Source organism: Pongo pygmaeus, chromosome 17, assembly GCF_028885625.2.
Source record: "Pongo pygmaeus isolate AG05252 chromosome 17, NHGRI_mPonPyg2-v2.0_pri, whole genome shotgun sequence".
Taxonomy (NCBI): domain Eukaryota; kingdom Metazoa; phylum Chordata; class Mammalia; order Primates; family Hominidae; genus Pongo; species Pongo pygmaeus.
The window spans coordinates 28672451-28698978 of NC_072390.2; the positions used below are offsets into that span (position 1 = coordinate 28672451).

The window sequence follows — 26528 nt, forward strand, 5'->3', positions numbered from 1 at the left end:
GCCAGCCTGCTTGTTATCAAGTTACCTTGTGCCTTGATTTTCTCATTTTTAGGAAGGGGCTAATATTAACAGTACTTACCTTATATGGCTATTATAATAAGAAGATTAAATGAGTTAATATAGACAAACAGCTTAGAACAGTGCCTGGCACATAGTAAGTAGCTAATGAATGCTGCTGTCCAGGCTATTACTATTATTATTATTGACTAATGTGCTCTACAAGCAGGCTCCTGCAGACACACTTAAGTAACAATTCACTGTTTTTTATTTATTTATTTATTGAGGTGGAGTTTAGCTTTTGTTGCCCAGGCTGGAGTGCAATGGTGCCATCTCAACTCACTGCAACTTTGTCCTCCCGAGTTCGAATGATTCTCCTGTCTCAGCCTCCTGAGTAGCTGGAATTATAGGTGCGTGCCACCGCGCCCAGCTAATTTTTTTGTATTTGTAGTAGAGACAGGATTTTGCCATGTTGGCCAGGCTGGTTTTGAACTCCTGACCTCAAATGATCCACTTACCTCGGCCTCCCAAAGTGCTGGGATTACAGGCGTGAGCCAGCGTGCCGGGGTCACAATTCACTGTTTATGTCATTACACTATTTTCAAACTATAATCGCATCCATTATCCTATTCAAATCCTTATCACAGCCCTCCAACGAGTGTGCTGATCATGGGATCTGCATCTACTCACTGCAGAAAATTAATCTCAGAGAGGGTAACTTATTTGTTCATGGACAGAAAGCAATTTTCTGAGTCATAACCTTTGGGCCAGCCCTCTTCCAATAACACTGAATTCTTCAACACCTGAATACTCTGCTGTTAAAGTAAATTATAATTTTAAATTTTATTTACTTTATAGTCTTCTGGGATGTCTTCTTGGTTCACAAAGGCAAATTATTACTATTTTTCATGTAAACCCGAAAAAGCTCCTAGAAGAATTTGTGCATCCACGTAGAGCCATGAGTTTCAAACAGTGGGCCACCATCCTTTAGTGGATAATGAAATCAATTTAGCATATTATAACCAGAATTTTTTTTAAAGAAAAATGAAATAAGATAGAAAAGAAAATATCAGAGTGTAATATTATTTTGTGAAGCTCCTATCTGAGTTAATTTTTCTTTGCATGTATGTATACTAGGTTGTAATTTAAAATGTGAATCATTTTTTAAAATGTATTCTTCCACACCCACTAGAATGGCTATAATTTTTTTAAAAAACAGAAAATAAGTGTTGGTGAGGATGTGAAGAAACTGGAAATCCTTGTACATAGGTGGTGGGGATGTAAAATGGTGTGGCTGCTGTTGAAAACAGTCTGGCAGTTCCTCAAAAAGTTAAACATAGAATTATCACATGACCCTTCTGGGTATACACCCAAAAGAATTAAAAACAGGCATTCAAACAAATACTTGTACATAAAAGTTCACAATAGCCAAAAGTTGGAAACAAATCAAATGTTATCAACAGGGTAATGAATACACGAATATGGTGTATCCATTCAATGGAATAGCATTCAGCCATAATGTGGATGAACCTTGAAAACATTTTGCTGAGTGAAAGAAGCCAGACACAAAAACTCACATATCGTATGATTCCATTTATGTGAAACGTTTGGAATAGGGACATCAATAGAGACAGAAGGCAGATGAGTGGTTGTCAGGAGCTGGGGGGCTCAGGAAATGGGCAGTAATAGCTTACTAGGAATGAGGTGTCCTTTAAGGGTGATGAGAATGTTTTGTTAATAGAACTAGAGAGTTGGTGGTTGCACAACATTGTGAATGCACTAAATGCCACTGAATTATACACTTTACAATGGTTAATTTTATCTTACATGATCTTCACCTCAAATTTTAAAAATGAAAAAAATACCCACGAAATTTCCTCTTTTAGGTCATAGTCAAAAGAATTTGAAATCCATTGAAATGGAGGGTCATGTTCGGTCAGGTGGCCTGTCTTCTCAGCACAGAACTATGATGGTCTCCCTCAGTTTCCACCATGCAGGAGAGAGGAGAGCACCTTCCTTCTTCAGCTCCCATGCCTGCCCTGACTCTGCTTAAGGAAGGGGAGCTGGATTTTGATAAGAGCTGCCGCCTATCTTGGATTTTCTCCAGAGCTGCGAGGAATCATAGATTCCTCCCATCTTGAAAGAAACATGCAATGAGAGACAGCAGATGATCTAGAGACAGGGGTCTGGAACATAAAGTCAGACCTAGACTCAAACCCCAGTTCTACAACAGACTTAATCCATGACTTTGGGCAAATAATGTATCCCTCAGTTTCTTCGTGTGCTAACTTTGCATTGTTGTAACAAGAATTAAATGAAATACTGCATGTGAAGCTCACAGAGCATAATAGGTGCTCAACAAACAGCAGCTGCTACTATTATAATTAATATTATGCCAATATTTCAACAATTCTAAGCCTCAAATCTTTATATGTTTCAACATCTCCAAAGTCAGGATACATCATGTAACTGGAAACAATTCATAGTTCAATTGGTCTCATTTAAAAATCTTTCTTAGTGGTACATCTTACAATCAATAGCATTTTGGATTTGATTAAATACAGTATTTGGATAAAAGTGCTCTAGAATAGTGGGTCTCAACCCTATAAAACCAAAAGCTTCCTTTTAACTACAATTATTTTGCAATGCCTCTTTAGCAACCTGAAGTAAGATTTATAGTTAACATAACCAACCTAAACATATAGGTTAAAACCATCAATATACTACTCTGACGGTCATATACATGAAGAACAAAAAGTAATTTACACTAAAGAATTACACATGTCAATGTATAAAAGCTTAGGCATAATCACACCAGAGGGTATAGTGAAGTAAGCAGATATTTTATGCATATGTAAAATCACTCCCAAAGTAAAAACTACAAAAATCAGGCTGAATCTGAGTATTGTATTGATGACTCATGAACTTAAACATGTGATTAACATTGATGATGTCATTTTCTGGAATAGCAAATAACTCCTGGTAAGTTCTGAATGAAACAATTTTCTCTGAAAAATTTTAGTGTATATTACACTATACAAAAAATACCTTGTGACTACACATAAAATAAAGTTCCAGGTTCAGATAATTAAATACAGATTTTTCACTTGCACATGAAGTCTTGGATCATATTCAAGAATTATGAGTACAGGCCAGGAGTGATTGTTTACATCTGTAATTTCAGCACTTTTGGAGGGAAAGGTGGGAGGATCGCTTGAGCCCAAGACATTGAGGCTGCAGTGAACAATGATTGCACCACTGCACTCCAGGCTGAGTGACAGAATGAAACCTTGTCTCTCAAAAAAAAAAAAAAAAATTCCTTGGTATGAGGGACTTTTCCATACATGGCCAAATGACTACCATTCTGTCCCACAAATGCCAATTTACCCCCTAATTGTGGCAACTAAAAATGACCCCACCCATATTTCCAAAGCAGCTCCTAGGGTCAATATAGCTTCTGTTGAGAGCCACTGTTCTCAGACTGGTGCCCTGCCTAAATGGGACTCTGCAAGTCACAATGCAGAAAGCCAGATCCTTTAAATATGACAGGGCTTCTTCTGTGCTGCCTAGTGAATAAAAACTAAATTAAATTTGCTATGTATGAAATTGCGAGACCTTTCTAACCCTTCAACTTAACTCCCACGCACCCCATACATGCCTGAAGAGCAGAAAAATGAAGCTGTGAGTGGGGGAATTCAAAAGCTCCTGCCACTGTCCTACCCTCTTGGGGACTCCACAACCATACAGGTCACACTGGATAACAAAGCCTTCTTCATTTACTCCGTCACCTCATAAGGTTAAGGCATTGTGAAGATAAAATATGGTAGCCGTTGTTGAAACCATTAGAAAACTCTATCACAATCTATAAATGTTATCTAGTGTTTTTATCACTAGCCAAAAATGTGAGTGTGGAAAAAATTTTAAATAAAACAAAAGGTAGTATATGATACACCAAACTGATGTGATGGTCAGTGAACTCCTGTTAATATTGTTCTCACACCATTGCTGTGGTTCTTTAGGCAATATTTCCTTGGTTTGCTGAAAACCTTACAAAGTGGTGTGACCAACTTTGCCAATTAAGAAAATAACTCTGGCTTGTAAATTATCAAAGTGAAAGCTACGAAGATAAGTTGGGGACTAAGAAAACACTATCTCACAGAATCCTGGCAATAGCATATTTTTCACTCAATAAGGAAGAACATATGCCAGTGACTAGGATGCTAGAGAAAAGAATTTAGTAGTGTTTTTTTCAAATCCAGTAGTTCTTACTTTAAGTCTGCTAACTCTTCCTTAATCCTCAATAATATGGAGATCCAAGTAACCAGATGGCTTTTCTGTTTCTGTTGGTTTCATTCCTGCTGTTAATAAACATTTGTCTCATTAGAAAGAAAAGGTACGCTGCTTACAGGTGGCTACATGGATGGTCTTAAAAGGATTGATAGATTATTTTGCAAAAATCTGCACTAATCCTAAAATAATTAGTAACTACTAATACAACTGCCACAAAAATTAAGGGAAATTTTTTTGTTCAGAATTTGCCAACAGTGAAAATAAAGACTAAAGTAAGAGATAACTAAATTTTTTAATTCACACCTTTCTAAATATCAAAAGATACACCAGAGAGAGAGAGAGAAAGAGCAAATAAAATGTCAAGGACATATATTTATATTTGACATAAAAATAAAGCTGTGTAAACAGTGTTTTCTTATATTTAAAAAACAATGATAGAACAAACCAATACAAATAAAACAAAACAGTTGAAATGGTTACCTATAGGAGGAGAGAAGAAACGGTTGGAGGAGACAGAGATGAATACTAAATTTCTTTAATATGCTTTGGAATCATGCAGGTATTTTATATAGTATTATACTAAATTTAGCTCAATCAAAGCAAAAATGTAAATCCTCAAAGTAAATGATATAGTTTGGATGGTTTGTCCCCTCCAAATCTCATGTTGAAATGTGATCACTAATGTTGGAGCTGGGGCCTAGTGGGAGGTGTATTGGGTCATGGGGGTGGATCTCTCATGAATGGCTTCGTGCCATTCCCTTGGTGATAAGTGGGTTCTCCTGTTCTCACTCAGTTAGTTCACACAAGATCTGGTCATTTAAAAGTCTAGGACCTCTTCCTTTTCTCTCTCTTGCTTCCTCTTTTGCCATGTGATAAGTCAGCTCCCTCTTCACCGTCTGCCATGATTATAAGCTTGCTGAGGCCTCACCACAAGCAGATGCCAGCACCATACTTCCTGTGAAGCCTGCAGAACTGTGAGCCAAAACAAATCTCTTTTCTTTATAAAAGTATCCAGCCTCAGGTATTCCTTTATAACAATGCAAACATACTGACACAGAAAATTGGTACCAAGGAGTGGGGTGTTGCTATAAGATACCTGAAAATGTGGAGGCAGCTTGGAACTGGGTAACAGGCAGAGGTTGGAAGAGTTTGGAGGGCTCAGAAGAAGACAGGAAGATGAAAGAATGTTATCTTTTTAGAGACATGTTAAGTGGTGGTGACCAAAATGATGATAGTGATATGGACCGTGGAGGCCAGGCTGACAGGTCTCAGGTGAAAACAAGAAACTTATTGGGAACTGGAGCAAAGGTCATCCATGTTATGCCTTAGCAAATAATTTGGCTGCATTGTGTCCATGCCCTAGGGATCTGTGAAGTTCCAACTTACAAGTGATGACTTGGGGTACCTGACAGAAGAAATGTCTAAGCAGCAAAGCATTCAAGAGGTGATCTGGCTGCATCTAACAGCCTACCATCAAATATGGGGGCAAGGAATTGACTTAAATTTGGAACTTATATTTAAAAGGGAAGCAAAGTGTAAAAATTTAGAAAAGTCACAACCTGGCCACATGATAGAGAAGGAAACAGCATTTTCAGGGAAGGAATTCAAGCAGTCTGTGGAATAACCACTTGCTAGAGAGATCAGCATAACGAAAAGGGAGCCAAGTGCTAATATCCAAGACAATGGGGGAAAGCCTGGAAGGCATTTCAGAGACCTTAGAGACAGCCCTTCTCATCACAGGCCCAGAGACCTAAGAGGAAAGAATGGTTTCAGGGGCCAGGCCTGGTCCCGGCTGCTCTGCTCAGCCTGGAGACACTGTTCTCTGCATCCCAGCAGCTCTGCTTCCAGCCTTCGCTCAAGGACCCCAGATATAGCTTAAGCTGCTGCTTCAGAGGGCCTGAGCCATAAGAGTTGGCAGCTTCCATGTGGTGTCAAGTCTGCAGGCACACAAAATGCAAGCCTGAAGGAGGCTTGACAGCTTCCTTGTAGATTTCAGAGGATGCATCAGAAAGCCCAGGCAGAAGCCTGCACAAGGGCAGAAAGACTCTACTAGGGCAGTGCTGAGGGGAAATGTGAGGTTGGAGCTCCCACACAGAGTCCTCACCAGGCCACTGCCTAGTGGAGCTTTGCAGGGTGCCACTGCCTGCCAGTCCCAAGAATGGTAGAGCCACTGGTAGCTGGCACCCTGTACCTGAAAGGCTGTTGGCACTCAACCCCAGTCCACAAGAGCAGCCACAGGGGCACACTGCCCAAGGCCTTGAGAGCCCACTCCTTGAGCCAGTGTGCCCTGGATGAGGGACATGGAGTCACAGATTATTTTGTTTTTGGGTTTTTTTTTTTTCATATACATTTTCTTTTCTTTCTTTTTTTTTTTCATAAAATCTTTCAGGGAAAAAGGATTATTTTGGAGCTTTAAAGTTTAATGTCTGCCCTGCTGGGTTTTGGACTTGTGTGGGTTTTGAACTTGCTCTTTTCTTTTGGCTGATTTCTCCCTTTTTGAATGGGAATGTTTACCCAGTGCCTTTACCACAACTGTATCTTGGAAATAACATGTTTTGATTTTACAGACTCATAGGTGAAAGGAACTTACCTTGAGTCTCAGGTAAGATTTTGGATTTTGGACTTTTAAGTTGATACTTGGAATGAGTTAAGACTTTGGGAGACTATTGGAAAGGGAATATTGTATTTTGTGATGTGAGGACATGAGACGTGGGGCGGGAGGCAGGAATGGAATTATATGGTTTGGGTGTGTGTCCTCTACAAATTTCATGTTGAAATGTGAACCCCAATGATGGAGGTGGAGCGTAGTGGATGGTATTGGATCACAGGGGCAGATCTGTCATGAATGCCTTAGTGCCATCCCCTTAGTGATGAATGATTTCATGCTCAGTTAGTTCATGCAAAAACTGCTGATTTAAAGAGCCTGGGACCTTCCCTTTCTCTCCCTTCCTCCCTGTCTTGCCATGTGATATGCTTGCTCTCCCTTTTCCTTTTGTCATGATTGGAAGTTTCCACCAGGATCAGATGCTGATGCTATGCTTCGGCCTGCAGAACCACAAGCCAAAATAAACATCTTTTCTTTATCAATTACCCAGTTTCAGGGATTCTTTTACAGCAATGCAAATGGACTAATAGAGTTATATATAATATTAAACAATGATCTAAGAATCTGGTTCATGGCATAACCAGACAGAAAACAATACTTAGTGATTTTTCTTTGAATAATTCTAGTATGCCATACTTTAAGTAAAATAAGAATAACTAATAATAATATAATAATTTAAAAACTTTTTCTAGTAATCATATTGTTGGTGGGATTGTTGGTGGTGTTGTTCTCTTATTGTATGTATAATGTGAGACAGGGTAAATTAGTAATTATATTTCTATTTTTGAATACTGAGATTTTTGGTGTGGGAGACAGAAGGTAAAAATATAGGATTGATTAATTGCTAAATTTAAAGTGGAAGTGTCAGTATGAACCCCTGATATATTGTATCTGTAAAAAAAATCATATTTCCCAGTTCTGCTTGCTGAAAGACTTAGAAACAATGATCAATCCAATAACAATGCACACTCATAGATCCCAGATTGTGTTCTCTAGGTATCACATCTAACTGAAAGGAGTCAGGACTTGGAACATCTTTTCTTTCCTTTCTTCTTCTTCTTTTTTTTTTTTTTTGGTATGGAGTCTCGCTCTGTTGCCCAGGCTGGAGTGCAGTGGCACAATCTTGGCTCACTGCAACCTCTGCCTCCCAGGTTCAAGCGATTCTCCTGCCTCAGCCTCCCGAGTAGCTGGGACTACAGGCATGTGCCACTGTGCCTGGCTAATTTTTTGTATTTTTAGTAGAGACGGGGTTTCACTTATTAGCCAGGATGGTCTCAATCTCTTGACCTCATGATCTGCCCGCCTCAGCCTCCCAAAGTGTTGGGATTACAGGCGTGAGCCACTGTGCCTGGCCAGAACATTTTTTCAAACCAGATATCAAACAATCTATTGAATATTACTAGGATCATATTAAAAGGACTCAGTTTATAAATTAAATAAACTTTATGGGCTAACTATAGGACACTTTGAGCGTCAATAATTATAATGCACTGGATTAAAACATATCAAGTATGCTAAGTGTTTGGTTGTGTTTAAAGACATCAGGGAACCTGCTTATTTTGAAAACTAATAATTAAAGGGAAAGAATCAAGAATTTATCCTGTCATTCCAATATCAGCTTTATCTCAAAGAATCAAATAGTTGTTGAGAGAAGTGTCTCTTTGTAGAACTATTCCACCTGACAAATAATGACGGAATGATAAAATATCATCATTTTGCAAACTCTAGTAGATTAATAAATCCAGGCAATAATCACCAATGTAGCTAACATCATATAGAGAGTCAACCAGATATTATTTATCTCCAGATGGATATATACAGTACTATCTATGAAGAATTCTTGGGGAGAAAACAAACTGAAATCTAATCAAGCTTTTAGATATTAAATACCATTTTACAGGAAGTACAAGACAGGGAGGAGCAGATCTGTTCAATGACACCATGGGTTGCAATTAGCAAATCCACACTGTGGGAAACTCTGCAGGACAAACAACCCAGTTTATGAGAGAAGGGGTGGAGTGTGAGAGCCTGTAAATAAAAGGAGACTTCAATGACTCATTCATCAGAGGCTATGTATGAACAATCAAACTATACAAGACATATATGTACAATGAGGGAGGTCTGAATACTGACAAGATGTTTGACAATATTGTGAAATTGCTCTTTGAGGGGTAGTTATTGATATTGTGCTTATGTTAAAAAGGGAAGTACTTGTTTTTTTTTTAAAACACACATAAGCACACATATGATGCACAAATATTTCTCTGATATTCACAGATGATATAATGTGATAGGATATCTGAAATTTGCTTCAAAATAATTCAGAGATGAGGCAAGTGGTGTGTTGGAGTATAGAGGAAACAAGACTGGCCATGAGTTGATAATTATTGAAGCTAGGGGATGAATACATATTGGTTTATTGTTTCAACTTTTGAACACATTTGGAATTTACCATAGTAAAATTTTTTTAATCGAAACCAAAATATTATACATAAAGCATTCCAAAAATAAGCTACCAATAATTGTTAACTAAATGATAACAGAGCCTAGAATAGTCATAGGATAATATGATGGATTTTCAGGATGGGAGTCTTGAAGTGATAAACCATATGGTGCACAAAATTTATGCTTCTAAGGAAGACAGTGAAATCTTTGTTTATGTTAACTGTGTGCCTTTTTGAAAAAGTCATTTAGAAAAATCCTCAGAAAGCAACTAGAGAATTGAATATGCCAAAATTTATGACAAACTATGAAGCTGGACTTTTACCAAGTTACACATGCCTAAAGAAGATATACAATCTTCACTGTAGCCAAACTGACACTGGAAAATTAAGCTAGTCACTCAAATAGATAAAAAAAGTGACATCTCGTGTTACATCTGCACCATCAAACATTTTAAAAAATAGATACATTTATTTGTACAGTTTCCTTTTAAATTAATAGAGAAAACACAATGGAACTTAAATATGAACCCCTGACATAAATGTGTTCTAAGTCAAGAGAAGTTATTGCATTTCTGCAGATAAAAGGGAGTCATTGATTCACCCGGCCTCGGTCAGCCAGCCAATCTCTTGAAAAGTGGCCATTAGAAGTGCATGAAGCTTATAAAGCAAAATCTCTGAAACAGTCCTCTGCATCACTATTGAGATTTGGCAAACTAAACTTCTTTTAATAGTTCTTGCACATGCCTAAATAATTCCCCCAGGATATTAACTTACCTAGTTATGAGAAAGAAGAAAGAAGAGGATACCACAATTTACATTTATCCACAGAGTAACTTGGAAAACCATTAAGTGGTACCACGTGGGGATGATGACATGTCCACATGAAGTGGCCTTTATGCCTTTTCATTTGTAAGAGACAGAACCATGGAAAGCACACTGAATTGGCATTTGGATACTTGAGATAAGGCCAAGATTCTACTACTTATTAGCTGTGCAACCTTGAGCTGTTCTGACTTGCCTCATTTATAAACTTAGGACTCCAGTAGTGGAAGAACAGAGTAATAAAGAAGTCTTGTTATTTCTCTTTAAATGTTTGCCACAGGTTCTATGCCAGTGAGTTCAACCATGCTTGACTCAATTTTTCAGCAATAATAGGAAACACTTATTAAATGCCCATTAATTTCCAACTACTGTATATGCAAAGTACTAGGATGCAAAGATGAGTAAGAAGTACTCCTGGCCGGGCATGATGGCTCATGCCTGTAATCCCAACACTTTGGGAGGTTGAGGCAGGGGGATTGCTTGAGGACAGGAGTTCAAGGCCAGCCTGGGCAACATGGCCAGGCTCTGTCTGTACAAAAAATAAAAAAATAAGAAAAGGGATAATAATCCTTTCCTGAAACCCATTAGAGTTCACTAATGAGAATGGTAAAAATACAGAATGATTAAAGTGGTCTGATGTAGAAAGTGTTAGGACAGCACAGAAAGTCTCCTTGGAGTAGTGTTTATTTATATTGGGCCTTTAAGAATGAGTAGACTGTTAACCAGCAGAGAAGGCCAGAGAAGGATGAGGTGGGGAGAAAGGATATTCAAGGCAAAGGAAAGACTGAGAGACAGAGTTCAAGAAAATCTGAAGATGTTGAACGGATATCCCAAAGTGGCTTACAGATAGGGAGATGAGACTGAAAATAGGTAGGTTGAGAAGAAACTGCACAGAGCCAGGACCACCCTGCTGTGGAATTGGGCTTTGTCCTGTGGGCTCTTAGAGACCATCAGAAATTTTTCCACAAGAGAAGCCCATGATCAGTTTGTTGTTCCATTCAATTGACTGATTGATCAATTGATTGACCTTCATTGACTAATCATCTGCTCTTGCCAGCCGCTATACCAACATGACCCTATTTTTCCCATTCAGAAACAACATAGGCAGCTTTTCACAGAGCACTATGGGCATGGTTCCCCCATGCTACTAATTTTGATGAAATATAGCTGAAGATGCTCTTAGTTTATGCAATTACTTTTTAGGATGGGTTTTTATTTTAGACCTTATGTGCACAAAATGCTAAGAAGTCCTCCACCAGATTATACGTAGAAAGATTTGTTCATTGTATAATTCCTGCCTCCAGTTCTTTCAAACCATTAAGATTAATTTCATTTCTTGGGTAATATCCAATGTATTTGTTTTCTGAAAGAGTTCATGCAACTCCCAAATGTGTCTAACCTATTCCCTGAGAATACCTGGACTACCATCGAAGAATCTTTCTTATTTAGAGCTAAGAAAGCCTGCATGTTTCTAACATCTTTAAACACAGCACTTACTATGCAAGTCATCAGCTTCACGAAGATTACAAAGAAAAACAGGAGAAAGGTTGATTTCTGTCCCTGAGGGCTGACAGTCTAGGAGGAGAGGCTGCACAATCACAAATAAAATGATTGAAAACACTTTGCTAAAGATATTTTAAGAAGAAATTTGAAGGTGACATACTTGGAACAAACAAGTTCCCCGAAACAAGGTTTCAACATCTTTTTGGTGTTGTCTTTCTTAGAACATTGTGCCTCTGTCAATGCTTTTAAGATAAAACTTGCCTGGGAGAAAAATTTTAACTATGATTTTACTTGGTAAACGCTATTATTCTAAATTTGAGCTCATCATGCCTGCTCTAAGCCTTTTTCTTCATCAAGAGTTATGCTTGGGTACAGAAAATTACCTATTTTCCCCTGCTTTTTATGCAGTCATTTTGTCAGATGCAAGTTCTGAAAACAAAATCGTCTAGAGGGAGTAGTCAGCATAGCAGTTTACCCAGGATGATGAGAACGATGTGGAAATAAAAGGGGCAGCTCAATGTTCTCCCCACCCCTACTTGGGGCATTCATGCTCATAGGCATATAGGACCATGCATATGGGGCCATGGAGACATGGTTTATAAACAGATAGTTCCGGCCCACAATCCCTTACCTACAATCCCCAAATCTCCAAAATTCTAAGCACCAAGAATTTTTCTAACTCATTTGGTGACATTTGACCTGAACTGATATTTGGATATATTATGTATTCTATTTAGGATGAATATATTTTGCTACAGAAATATAAATGTGTCTTATTATAGAGTGCTGCCCCACACTCACTCAGCCCAAGTATATGATTTATGTTTTATTTTATTATTTGAAAATTTGAAAAATTCTGGATGATCTGGAAAATTCTGTACTAGCAGTCATTTGAAGCACCTTTTATATGCAAGGTGCTCTACACACAGCATCTCATTCCAAGGTACTCTACGCACAGCATCTCATTCCATTCTGACCCACAAAGGAGCTATTATTACTATTGCTGCATTAATGATAGGGAAACTGAGGCCTGGCAAAGTTAAGCAATTCATCCAAGATCCCACACCTAGCTAGTGAGGGAGCAAAGACCCAAACTCAGGCTGCTTGATTCCAAAGCTCAAGTTCATTTCACTCTATCTAGGGCTTGCTAGCTGCCTCCTGCTCATCATTTTCCTATCCACTGGCCCTGTCAAGCCACGGCCTCGATGGTGAGCAATGGTTTCTAGTAATCTTCAGGGCTACGTGGATGCTGAGGGGAAGAAAGGTGTTGAGCATCTATGAACAGACTATTTTGTTGCCCCTTTGAACTGTTAGTGGGCATCTTCTTGCCAGACCTACATTTTTATGCCAATTCACTGCCATCTAGTGGTTATTTCAATAGCAGTTTTACGTAAAGTGTTAGGATGACATAGCATCATTTCTAACAGGCTGGAGATTTGGTCCTTAGAGGTCGTAAAATAATAATAATAAAATAAATAAAAACAAGATGTGCAGGAAAAAGGAAACTAATCTAAGTAAACATTTATAAAATAAAGTACATTTTATTTTTCTATTCTTCTGGTAAGGGACTAGCAAGATGAATGGGTTTTGCTAAGGCTTTGTAAAATCTCATCTTTACGAACTTAACTAAATAATCAGATTAAATCTCTACATAGGCTGCTTAGGAAAATAAAAGCTTTCTCTGAAAAGACTTCACCAGCCTTTCTTCAAAGATTGCCAGGGATTGTCTCTGCTCTAATTATAATATTTACAATGCAAATTGTTGGTTGCAATGTACGTTTTCTTCATGAAATTAAAAGTAGTCATTCATATCCTCATTTACATATGTTCCTCTCCAAGACAGATAAACTCTCATTCATCTTTGGTAACCATAATATGATTTATAAATTTGAAGTTCTGATAAAAGAAATCAAAATACGCACATCAAAAGAAAAGGTTTTTGGCATTGTAAGTACTTATTTAGTGTATTTCAGTTTAATAATATTTATTGAGCTTCTGGAAAGTCCCAAAAAAGATTCAAATATAGACTCAGCAGTTTCTTGGCCTAGTTGCTTAGAACCTAGAGGAGAAAGATTGGCAACACTACAGTTCAGGTGACACGCAGACTGCAATGCAAGGGAGTGTGTCCAGTATGTTTGGAGATTGTAATAAAACAGGACTAAAATCCTGAAGACGCTCCCCAGCTTGCTGGTCTCAGATGTCAGAGACTGGGAGCTTCTTAACACCAAAACATCCTCTCAGATAAATTGGGATCAACTTTTAGTACCTATTAAGGGGCCAGTAAGAACGTCAAAGTTGCTTTGAGATTTAAATGTTTTGGTGAGCAATGCATAGCCTTGTACTTGCAGCCCAATCCTGTTGGGAGGAATAGCATGTGAATAACACGTGAATGTCAGGATCCTGTGAGTCTTCTATTACACACTGCCTACAATTTAAACAGCAAGTCTTGTGAGGATGGAATACTAAAACACTAAATTGAAGCAGATCCTTAAAAAATTACTTTATTTTAACACTATGTAACTTAGGAAAAATAATGAAGCCAGTTATTTGCCTTAATTATAAGGATGTGATGAGGGGCCGCCATCAGCCAGGGGAGCCTAAGGTTTGGGGTTTTTTTTTTTTCTTTTGAGATGGAGTCTCGCTCTGTCTCCCAGACTGGAGTGCAGTGGAGTGACCTTGGCTCATGGCAACCTCTGCCTCCCGGGTTCAAGTGATTCTCCTGCTTCAGCCTCCTGAGTAGCTGGGATTACAGGCACCCGCCACCATGCTTGGCTAATTTTTATATTTTTAGTAGAGACGGGGTTTCACCATTTGGCCCGGCTTCCTCCAACTCCTGATCTTAAGTGATCCGCCCACCTCTGCCTCCCAAAGTGCTGAGATTATGGGCGTGAGCCACTGCACCCAGCTTTTTTTTTCTTTTTCTTTCTTTTTTTGTTTTAATTAGAGCCCCTAAACTATTTTCTTTTTTGAAACTTCACAATGTTTATCACAACTTCGTAATAGCTGATGCCCTTGTCTCTGCTTTTTTTCCCCTGGGCATGCTTCCCTCATGCCTCTTGGTCTCTTAGTTCTGAATTGTGATAGTGTCTTGCTTTGGTTCAAACATGTATTTATGGGATCGCATTCACAGATTTCATTCCATCCAAACGTAGGTAAAAATGCAGGAGTAATGTCTTTCCTTATTTTTGCCTCTGGGTGTATGATGGCCCCAAAAGAACCAAGGGAACAAAGGGCAAGACTCAGTACAGAGCAGAAAACCCCGATAATTTGCAACAGGAAAGTGCCCCCCTGGAGGGGGCTCTGGAACCACCGCTCCAGGCAGTGTGTGAACAGCTCCAGGCTGGGAACAGATGGGAAGGCAGCCGTTGGTAGCAGCCTGTGTCAGACAAGGGACACCTCCAAGTACACAATTGCTCCACTCTTCGTGAAGACCGACTACATCCTGACTTACTCCTGAAACATCTAAACCCTCATTAGAGAAACAGGAAGTTCTCATGTAGCGAAGGCCAGCACACAATGCGGCCCTTTGTCTGCTTGGAAAATTAAAGTAATAAAATTATCCAAATCATTTCCACAGTTCCGAAGATTTGTATAAACTGCATCTGAGCCCTTTAAAAAGCAAGGCTTTGGATGAGGTTTAAAACTTCGTGATGTATTTACTCATGACATGTACAGGAGGCAAATAGATACCTGCATAATTTTCAGGTGATCTAGCTTGTTTTAAGGAGACAGTTTGGAAAATCTAACGCAACAAATGTTAGGTGGGTCCTTTGGAAAATTTCCCTTCACATACCAATTGCTTGACTGGGGTTTCTTCAGGAGGCAGTCAGTAATCAATTTAGCATTGGGCTCTCAGAAAATGGCAAAAGTTCTAAAGAACTAGGGCATAAACCTACTCAGGATTCAGTGCAACTTCGTCAATTGTTTTTTATTAAAAATATTTTTTAAATGCCAGCACTCACCAACAGTGCAAAGAAAAAGTCATAAAAAATACACTCCCAACCTACAGTGTGTACAGGAAATGGTGAGATAAAAATCAATAAAAAAACAAAATCAGGTTTTGGCTTCCACGGAGTTCCACACACTAACAGTATTTGAAAATCTTTTAAAATGATGAAATCAGCAATGTCTGAGACATTCCTAAGAGTTCACTGGTTTATTGGAAACCTAGGAAAGCACATGAACAGCAGAGTACTTGTCACATGGAGAATGTGAGGGTCGAGGTAATGTTGTAAAATGTTAAGAACTTTTACAAACTTTTGTGGACGTTTTAGAGAAATGGCAGAAACTAAGCCTTAGTGTTCTGCTTAGCTTTTCTTTCCTTCTTTTGTCCACCCTCTCTAGCCTTGGAGAAAAGCACTCTCTCTCTCTCTCTCACACGCACACACACACACACTCTCTCTCTCCACGTGTGTAGGAAGTCTCATTTTGTATCTCCAGCCCACAAGTCTCTCCTCAGCTCATATTCAACCCTGCCCCCCCGCATCACCTCAAATCTTACACAATCAGAACAGACCAATCTACTTTTGTCACAGTCCTGCCCATTGTTAACAAATGACAACTTCATTCTTCTAACTGCTCAGGTGCAAAGCTTTGGAATCATCCTTCATTCCTTTCTTTCTCTCAAAACTCGTCAGCTCTGCCTTTAAAATCGATCCTGAATCTGGCCATTTACCACCTGTGTCACAGTCACCTGGCTCATTGCAATAGCTTTCCAACTGGTCACCCGCTTCCTCAGTTGTTGTCCTTTGATCTGTTTTCAAAACACCAATTAGGACCAGGAGTGGTGACTCACACCTCTGATCCCAACACTTTGGAAGGCCAAGGCAGGAAGATCACTTGAGGTCAGTAGTTCAAGACCAGCTTGGGCAACGTTGCGAGACCCAGTCTCTGCAAAAAATAAAAAATAAACAATAAAAAAAAATTAGCCAGGTGTGGTGGCACCACCTGTGGTCTCAGCTACTTGGGAAGCTGAGGTGGGAGGATTGCTTGAGTCTGGGAGGTGGAGGCTGCAGTGAACTATGATGGCACCACTGCACTCCAGCCTGGGCAACAGAAGGAGAACCTGTCTCAGAAACTAAAACAAAAAAGCCACAAAAAAAGACACTGCCAGTTAGAGTGACTTGGTTTCGATGTTAAGACAGGTCATGTCAAGCTGTTGCCCCGAATCTTCCAATATTTCCCTTCCTGCTCAGTAAGAGCCAACTTCCTTGAAATAGCCCAAGGCCCTGTGCTATCACTGGGTTCCTGCTCCCTTGGTTCTCTGAACTCATCTCTCCCGCTTTCCTCCTCTCTCTTCTGGCTCTGGACACTCGGAACACACTAGGCTTGCCCACGGGCTGTACTGGCTTTTCCGCCTGCCTGAGACCCACTTTGCTCCAGACAGCTCATTCCCTCCTCGCTCCTTTCTTTTGGTATCTATCTTCTCTCAAGGTGTCTAAGATGCAGAACCCACACTCTCAGCACTTTTTCATCCCCCTCCTTACTCTACTTTTCTTTGGAGCATCTACCATCATCGAATTTATTGCCTATTTTATTTAGGTATCTAACAGCTTACACTCTTAGAATGTAAACTTCCAGAAGTGGAGAGAATTTTTGTATTCCCAGTGCTCTATCACTGGTACCTAATAAGAGCTAAGAGGGATGAATCCAGGTTTATGAGGTGGGAAGCTTACATTTCCGAAGGATCTGCTAAAAGAAAAAGAGAACACAAATGTACAAATACAAAATTAGGTATAAAAGTGAATACTTACTTAGAATTAGAAATCACAATAATTTTTTTTTAATTTTAAAAATTTTTCTTAGAGACAGGGTCTTGCTCTGTTGCCCAGGCTGGAGAGCAGTGGTGCCATCATAGCTCACTGTAACTTTGTGAACTCCTGGGCTCAAGTGATCCTCCTGCCTCAAGCCTCAAAGTGTTGGGATTACAGGCAAGAGCCAGCATGCCCAGTCCAAATTATTATTATTATTATTATTTTTGAGACAGACTTTTGCTCTGTCACCCAGGCTGGAGTGCAGTGGTGTGATCTCAGTTCACTGCAACCTCCGCCTCCCAGATTCAAGCATTTCTCATACCTCAGCCTCCCGAGTAGCTGGGATTACAGGCACCCGCCACCACTCCTGGCTAATTTTTGTGTTTTTAGTATAGACTGGGTTATAGACATGAGCTACCTTGCCCAGCCCCAAATTATTTTTTAAATAGCCAACACTAACAAAAAAAATCACAAAGTCCAGAAAACAGACATAATATGTTCATTAATCAACTGCCTATTCATTTCTACAATACCTTTTCTCCACATTTTTGGCTATATCCTCTTTAATCACCTCTTTCTATGAATATAATTTTATATGTATTTTTCAGTACAAAGAATTAAAATGTAACTCAATCTTTCCTCTAGCATAGTTGAAAGTTTCATTTTGTTTTGTTTTGCTTTTTGGAATTGATTAATTCATTGCTTAGTTTGTATTAATAGCTCAGCTTTACAGTTTGTTACTGGTAATGTCACGTATGCTATTAGGATTGTTGTCTAATTCTGAAACATGATCACCAGGTTTCTTTCATGCAGAGCTATAGGAATTCAGGTCATTTCAAGTATTTTGTGCAGTGACCAGTCTTAAATACTATGAACTGATGACGTTCAGCAGTTTGTCATTGACCTCCTCATTGTAATGGCCCAATAGGAGTTTCATATTATCTTTGTCAATATCAGTATTTCATAAGGATAAAGCTTGCAGCTTCACACATAAACTCACTGTTTGTTAGTGCACAACTTTATGCCCTACAAAAATAGGAAATCTTTTACAACATATTTCATGTATTCTCATCAAAAAGAAAACATTGTTTTGTGCCTTTACAATTGTATCTGTTGCATTTTTCAGTATATTCCTAACCAAAGTGAACTTCTGTTTTGACCAGGAGTCAATGAAAGCTGCATTTTTTACTTTCAGTTTTACATGACTGGTGGTTGGAAGAACTCTCTAAAGGCTGCCTCTGGCTAGTTTCCCTTCTAGTATCCACATGCCTATGGTGTCAAGCACTGTCGTATTAGTCTGTTTTCACGCTGCTGATAAAGACAAACCTGATATTGGGTAATTTATAAAGAAAAAGAGGTTTAATGGACTCACAATTCCACGTGGCTGAGGAGGCCTCAGAATCATGATGGAAGTCAAAAGGCACGTCTTACATGGCAGCAGGCAAGAGAAAGAATGAGAATAAAGCAAAAGGGGAAACCTCTTATAAAACCATCAGAGCTCATGAGACTTATTCGCTACTAGAACTGCATGGGGGACCCGCCCCCATGATTCAACTATCTCCCACCAGGTCCCTCCCACAAGATGTGGAAATTATGGGAGCTACAATTCACAGTGAGATTTGGGTGAGGACACAGCCAAACCATGTCAACTGTAGGACATATTCACAGTCCACTATGACCTCTGGCCTTGCACTTTCATGGCAAAACCCTGGGTAGATTGATGCAGCAGGCAGTAGGAGTATTGCTGGAAACCTTCCTATCCCAGGGTGGTTAGTAATGGCCTGACCACCCACGGAAGTGACTAGGAACTACACACAGAAAACCCATGAAACCCAGGCTAAATGCGTCCTCAATCAGCTTTCCTTCAGCCAGAATCCCAGCAACGCCTTCAGCCCTCCATTCCCAGGAAACACAAGGGAAAGTCTGAGAGGAAAGAGACAGTGGTCTTAACTGATTCTGGTGAAAAGGTCTTATTATTACAAGTTTCATAAAAACGTTTCATAAAAAAAGTTTCATAAAAACGTCTGACCAAATGAGTACATTGATAGAGCCTCTCCCAAGACTTTGGGAAAGGTCTGTGCAGGTGCAGAGCCTTGAAGACCATTTCCATTAGCTTCCTAATAAGTTAATTTTGACACTCAATAACAAATATTTCTCGAATAAAGGAAGGAAGGAATATGCAGTGTCCAACACTCAAAACCAGATCTCCAAAATCCAAAGACCATGCTACTTCTGTAACACTGCTGGATGTAGTACAATCTTTTGTGACAGTGAAGTCAAGCTACTCACCACGGAGCTGTTGGGAATGCTCTCAGTATCCCCATAGTTAAGGGGACAAATTTGTGAGGCATATTTTGTGGGGGAGAGGACAGCAAAGAAACACTGAAGAAATTGCGGGGATAGTATTTTAAAACTGGGAAACATTTTATTCATGCCCCTGGAACAGTCCTGGGGTCAGAGAGGCCAGGAGCTGAATGACTGCATGGCTTTCGGCAAGTTCCTTTACCTCTCGAAGCCTCAGATTCTCCATCTAAAAAAGGCTGGCCCATAGAAGGTAGTCAATAAATGGTAGCCACAGGCCGGGCGCGGTGGCTCATGCCCGTAATCCCAGCACATTGGGAGGCTGAGGAGAGAGGGTTGCTTGAGCCCAGGAGTTCGAGGCTGCAGAGAGCTGTGATCACACTACTGCACTCCAGCCTCGGTGGTAGAGCAAGACCTTGTCTCTAAAAAAATTAAAAATACGTTGTAGCCACCATTGTTACTGTTGTTGCTATAAGGAAAAGCCTGCCTTGATACAAGAATTGATTATTCACCTCAACTTCCTCTGGCCTCACTTCTAGAATTTGCCATTTCTTCTTCTTTAACCCGTGCCCCAAAACAACCAAGATGGGGGTTGGGGTCAGGCATATGTGGCTGTCCCTTGTGCCTGGTACATCTGAGCCCCAAGAATAGGGCCCCTCACAAATCAGGAAATGTACCTTTAAATTATGTTTTTCACTATTTCTGCCTTCATGTTCCAGTGGTTGTTTTTGTCCACAGCTAAGAGCTTTTCCTGAAGCTAATCAAGCTCCTAACTGGCTGCCTTACTTAAGTTCTTTGTTGCCTTTTCCAGGAAGTTAGAGTGATACTAGAGAAGGAGGAAAAATATCTAAGCCAAAATGTTTTTCCTGCATACTATGTAAGGGAGAATTTCTAAACTGCCAGATTAACGAGTTTTCACTGGATGCAGCTCACTCAGTGGGCCTCTGGTTGACCAGTCCCTGCTGGCTACATTTTTAGCCTTAAATTTTGGAAAAGAAAATGAAAAGTCTCTTGTGATCAAAAAAGATCTACAATTACTGACAAAATATTATAGCAATGAACAAAAAAATGTGCTCCCTGTTAGAGTCAATGATAATCTTTGTGAATTACACTTCATAGCTAAAGTCTATTTTAATTTAATGGCATTTGAAACTCTTTATTCATTTCTTCTCTGTGGTGGAAAAGTCTCCAGTTTATGTGGCTGGGGTGTTTTCAGTGGTCGCTGCAACGGGAAGGAAGGACTATTATGACCCTCTAGTGGTTAGATGTGGGAGCTTTCGTTGTAGCAATGACAGATGCGTCACTCGACTCTGCCATTATTACGTTGAAGCTTCTCCAGGCACAAATAGAACTCTTATTGTCATCAGATGCAAATTGCACACACAACCATTGAGAAAAAAATCTGGGGAGCCCTATCTTGGTGATATGAAGATTTAATAAAAATATACAGAAATTATTTGGAAAGCAAAAAGTGTGTACAAATAAAACTGTCTCTGAAATTTATATGAATTTTGAAGCAAATACAGACATCTATTCCAATTACTGTCACTTTTGTGGACCAGTAATTTTTAAAATAAAATGATCCTTTCCTTTGCAGCATTTGAGATCCACATATCAAATCTCTAATTTCGGTTTCTGATTTTATGCCCACTTGCTAGCCTTCAACAGCTCAGTGACCTGTCAGCATGGACAGTTGCCCATGTTCAGTCTCAAGGCAAGTGATTTTTTTCCAGGTGCATTTTTCTTTTTTCTTTTTTTTTGGTTTCTAGCCAATTTCATGATCAACTTTGGCCTTAATTATAGACTTTCTAAAATCATTGAGAAAGAGTTATGGCTCCCTTTTCCTGATGTAGCGCACAAATTAGTGAGGCAATAGTCTTGTCTAATCTTATATATATTTTTTTCTTTCCAGTAATATTGATTGCCCCATTTTTCTCCCTTCTTTCTGTGAAAACTCATGGGAGAGGGAAATGAGGGTGGCTTATTTGTTAAATGAACCCCGCAGCAGATGAAATTCATCTACACTTACTTCCAGAGGCTTTCCCTGCCAGGATTTAAGTCATTTTTTTAGAAACAAAGATCACAAGTGCCAATGATGCATTGAAGATAAAATGAGTCCCAAGACCAAAGACAACAACAATTACAGCGGGTGGCCTGCCACCGGATACTATTATTTATCCTGAAGGTTGACCTTAACTTCCAGCAGGAGGTTTTTAAAGGTGTTGCAAAATTAGAACATATTAATTATAACAGTCTATTCTTATAGCCTTTAGCACCTACACACTAGGCTCACCGTCTAAAAACTCATAAACCCACACCTTCCACCATAGCCTGAGACTATTTGAATAGTCATGGGTAAATAGATCATCCTCTATAGAATTTGCTTTCTTAGATAGGCTGTGGCTTGTGCCTCAAAGGACAAGACTAATGTTTAAAAGGAATATTTCTGAATTCCAAATATTTCTGTTAAAGGGATCAGTTGTCTCTTCCTATCTAAGCACAATTCCCATGTATGGTATGGTAAATGTTAACACCTTTAATATTTGTACTTTGCAATGACAAGAATAATCAATAATGTCATTTCTGGGGAGTTAGCCCATGGCTGAATGCTCTGGCCTGTCACAGAGCAAATACAAGATGCATAGTTAAATTTGAATTTTAATAAACAATGAATAATTTTTCTATATAAGTATAATATTTTGGACATGCTTCTACTAAAAATTTGTTCATCGTTTATCTGAAATTCAAATTTAACTAGGTGTCTTGCATTTTATTTGCAAATCTGGAAACTCTATTGCACTCTTTTGATCTAAAGTCTCAAAACATGTGCCATCAGCATTCAGAAAATATGTAACTATCCAATGTCAATACAGGAGAGTTGTATTCATCCGTTTTCATGCTGCTGATAAAGACATACCCGAGACTGGGCAATTTACAAAAGAAAGAGGTTTAATGGACTTACAGTTCCATGTAGGTGGGGAAGCCTCACAATCACAGTGGAAGGCAAGGAGGAACAAGTTACATCTTACATGAATGGCAGCAGGCAAAGAGAGAGGGCTCGTGCTGGGAAACTCCCATTTTTAAAACCATCAGATCTTGTGAGACTTATTTGCTATCAAGAGACCAGCATGAGAAAGACCCACCCTTATGATTCAGTTATCTCTCACTGGGTCCTCCCACAACACATGGGAATTATGGGAGCTACAAGATGAGATTTGGCTGGGGACACAGAGCCAAAACATATCAAGAGTCAAACTTAAATAGTGTTGACATATGGAAGGGGGATATTCTAGTCCAGTCCCAGATAGCATGTCATTTGAGCAGTTTCTGAAAGATCTAGGTCTTCAGCCAATATTATGTTCTCCCTTTGAATAGTGAGGATTGATCACCAAAAAGCCATTCACAATTGCTTTTATTCCTGCTTTCTTTTATTACAGGAGTTGGGAAGACAAAATGTTTACTTTTCCAGAATGCCAGTAGCAAGAGGTGACCACATGATCTGGTTCTAGTCAATGAAATGCAAGTTGGAGTCACTGGGTTATACTTCCAGGAAATCTTTTATGAAAAGGCCAGACCCCATTCACTTGTATCCTTTGGACTTTTTGCTACTGCCCCATTTTTTTCTGCTGGACATGAAATCATGCAATCATGAGGACATGACATTCAATCATGAGGCTACAAAACCTGAGATGAAAGTCTTTGCACTCCAGTAGGGAAGAAAGAAGGAAAGAGGCAGCCCTCCTAGAACTTTTTGTTACTGGAAATACATAAGCCTTTTACTTCTTGTGGGTTGAATGGTGACCCTCAAGAAGGTAAGTCCACATCCAGAACACTGGAACCTATGAATGTGACCTTATTTTTTTAAGGGTTTTTCGTGCAGATGTAATAAAGTTAGGAATTCAAGATGAGGTCATCCTGAATTTTCTAGGTGGGCCCTAAATACAATGACAAGTACCCTTATAAGAGACAGAAGAGGAGAAGGCACAAGTGATGCAGGATTTTTACTCCTTAGTTCAGCTAAATCTGGGTTCTTATCTCATAACCAGGAAAAATTAGGCATGTAGACACACTGAAAGGTGAAAAGGGCAGAATCTATTAAGCAAAAACAAAGCTCTCAGCAAAGACAGGGAGTCCTGCCAACAGGTTTCCACCTCTCTGATTGAATATCAGGGTCACCATACACAAGCTGAAGAGGCCAGGCTCTTCCCCGCATAAGGTGTGGATTCCTGGTAGTTCCACCCCATTCCCTCAGTGCACACGTGGGCATGCCCAGGCAAGCCATACGTAGTACTGGAAAGGCAACATTCAATTGGCTAAAAGGCATTATTCAGAAAGAATCAATGGGGAAAGGGCAGGCAAAATGGGGCAGACATTCTCCCTCTGGATCGCAGGTTTCATCTGGGACCAGCAGTCTGGTCTTTCAGCCTTCAGGCTGTTTTAGGCTTGAAAGTGGGATTTTCACCAGGACCCTTCCCTATCTGCCTAGGCATTTGTCTGCCTCCTGCCTCTATCACAAGGACAATAAAGACCAAGTGAAGACGAAGGTGGAGATTGGAGTGATCCAGCCACAAGCCAAGAAACACCCGAAGCCACCAGAAACGGAAAGAGGCAAGGAAGGATTCTCCTTTAGAGCCTTCAGAGGGAGCATGGCCCTGCAGACACATTGATTTCATATTTCTGGCCTCCAGAACTATAAGAGAATAAATTTCCGTTGTTTTAAGCCCTCAAATTTATGGTAAATTGTTACGGAAGCCCTGGGAAACTAATATATTTGCTTATGACATTTGTTTGTCATATCTTCTGCTATATGCTTCCAAACATAACTTGATACAATTGTCTTTATCATTTTTTCTTTTTTGTCTTTTTCTAAATTCAAATGATAAAAATATATCATGTACTAATAAGAAGAACTGGATGAGTCAAATAAAAAGAAGACACTATATAGTGCAATATTGTTTGTCCTTATGACGAAAATTCAGGTTGATATATTTTATAATTATATATTTTCCAATTCTCTCCTTCTCTACACCCCACCTACTCCATATAGGTACATGCATACATAGACTGCTAGACCACTATTAAAAATATGTACAAATTATTTAAAATATTTAATCTTTTATGAGCATACACAAAATAATGATTTTATAAAAATGTAAAACATTCCATTTTAAAATCACATTAAAAGAAATCCTGCCTTTAAAATGTAAATATCATCATTATAATTTTTTTTTTTTTTGAGACAGGGTCTCACTCTGTCACCCAGGCTGGAGTGCAGTGGTGCAATCTCAGCTCATTGCAGCCTCTACCTCCTGGGTTCAAGTGATTCTTGTGCCACAGCCTCCTGAGTAGCTGGAATTACAGGCATGCACAACCATGCCCAGTTAATTTTGTATTGTTAATAGAGACGGGGTTTACCATGTTGCCCAGACTGGTCTCAAACTCCTGAGGTCAAGTGATCCACCCACCTCAGCCTCCCATAGTGTTGGAATTAACAGGCGTGAGCCACTGCACCCAGACTAGAAAATAATTTTTAGTCTCATCAAATTTTCAGCAGTGTAGGTACTTCTAAAATGAATTTTAATTGCTAAAAGTGGAACCTATGTTAGATTTACATTAAGAGGTGAAAGGAAAGATAACTTCAGAATTTCAAGTTGAATTTTGTTTTTCTTGTTTTATAGAATTCTAGAAACTAATATTACTAAAAATAAAAAGACCATTGGAAGGCTGGGTGCAGTGGTTCACACCTGTAATCCTACTGCTTTGGGAGGCCAAGGTGGGAGGATTGCTTAAGGCCAGGAATTTGAGACCAGCCTGGGCAACATAGTGAGACCAGCCTGGGCAACATATTAAGACCCCATCTCTAAAAAATACATAAATAAAAACAATTACCTGGGCATGGTGGCAAGGACCTGTCGTCCTAGGTAATCTGGAGGCTGAGGCAGGAGGTTCTCTTGAGCTCAGGAGTTCAAGGTTACAGTGAGCAATGATCATGCCACTACTCCAGCTATGGTGACAGAACCAGATCCTGTCTCAAAAAAAAAAAAAAAAAAATATTGCAACATAGAGTGCTTTAGAAGCTAAGGACAGTTAATCTTCAAGAGACTCATCTCACATTCAATGACACCCATAGGCTCAACGTAAAGGAATGGAGAAAGATCTATCAAGCAACAGAAAACAAAAAAGAGCAGGGCTGCTATTCTTACTTCAGACAAAACAGACTTTAAATCAACAACATTCAATAAGAACAAATAAGGACATTACATACTGATAAAGGGTTCGGTTCCACAGGGAGACTTAACTATCCTAAATATATATGCACTTAACACTGGAGTACTTAGATTCACAAAACAAGTTCTTAGAGACCTATGAAAAGACTTCTATAACCACACAATAATAATGCGAGACTTCAACACCCCACTGACAGTGTTAGACAGATCATTGAGGCAGAAAACTAGCAAAGATGTTTGACCTAAACTGGACACTTGACCAAATAGACCTAATATACATCTACAGAGTATTCCACCCAACAACATAATATACATTTTTCTCATCTGCATGTGGCATAGACTCTAAGATTGGCCTCATGCTCAGCCATAGAGTTATTCTCAACAAATTCAAAAAAAACAAAATTGTACCAACCACACTCTCAGACCATAGCACAATAAAAATAGAAATCAGTACCAAGAAGATCTCTAAAAACTATACAATTTCATGGAAATTAAGCAACCTGTCCCTGAATGACTTCTGGATAAATAATAAAATTGAGGCAGAAATAAAAAAATTATTTGAAGTGAATGAAAAAAAAAACACTAC

At 39.3% G+C, this 26528-nt stretch overlaps 1 protein-coding gene across 1 annotated transcript in view; it reads right to left on the reverse strand.

Annotated features, from left to right (window-relative positions):
- Window positions 1-26528, reverse strand: part of LOC129019137 (putative uncharacterized protein encoded by LINC01387) — a 79018-nt gene that overhangs the window by 34089 nt on the left and 18401 nt on the right. The gene's annotated exons all lie outside the window — the stretch shown is intronic.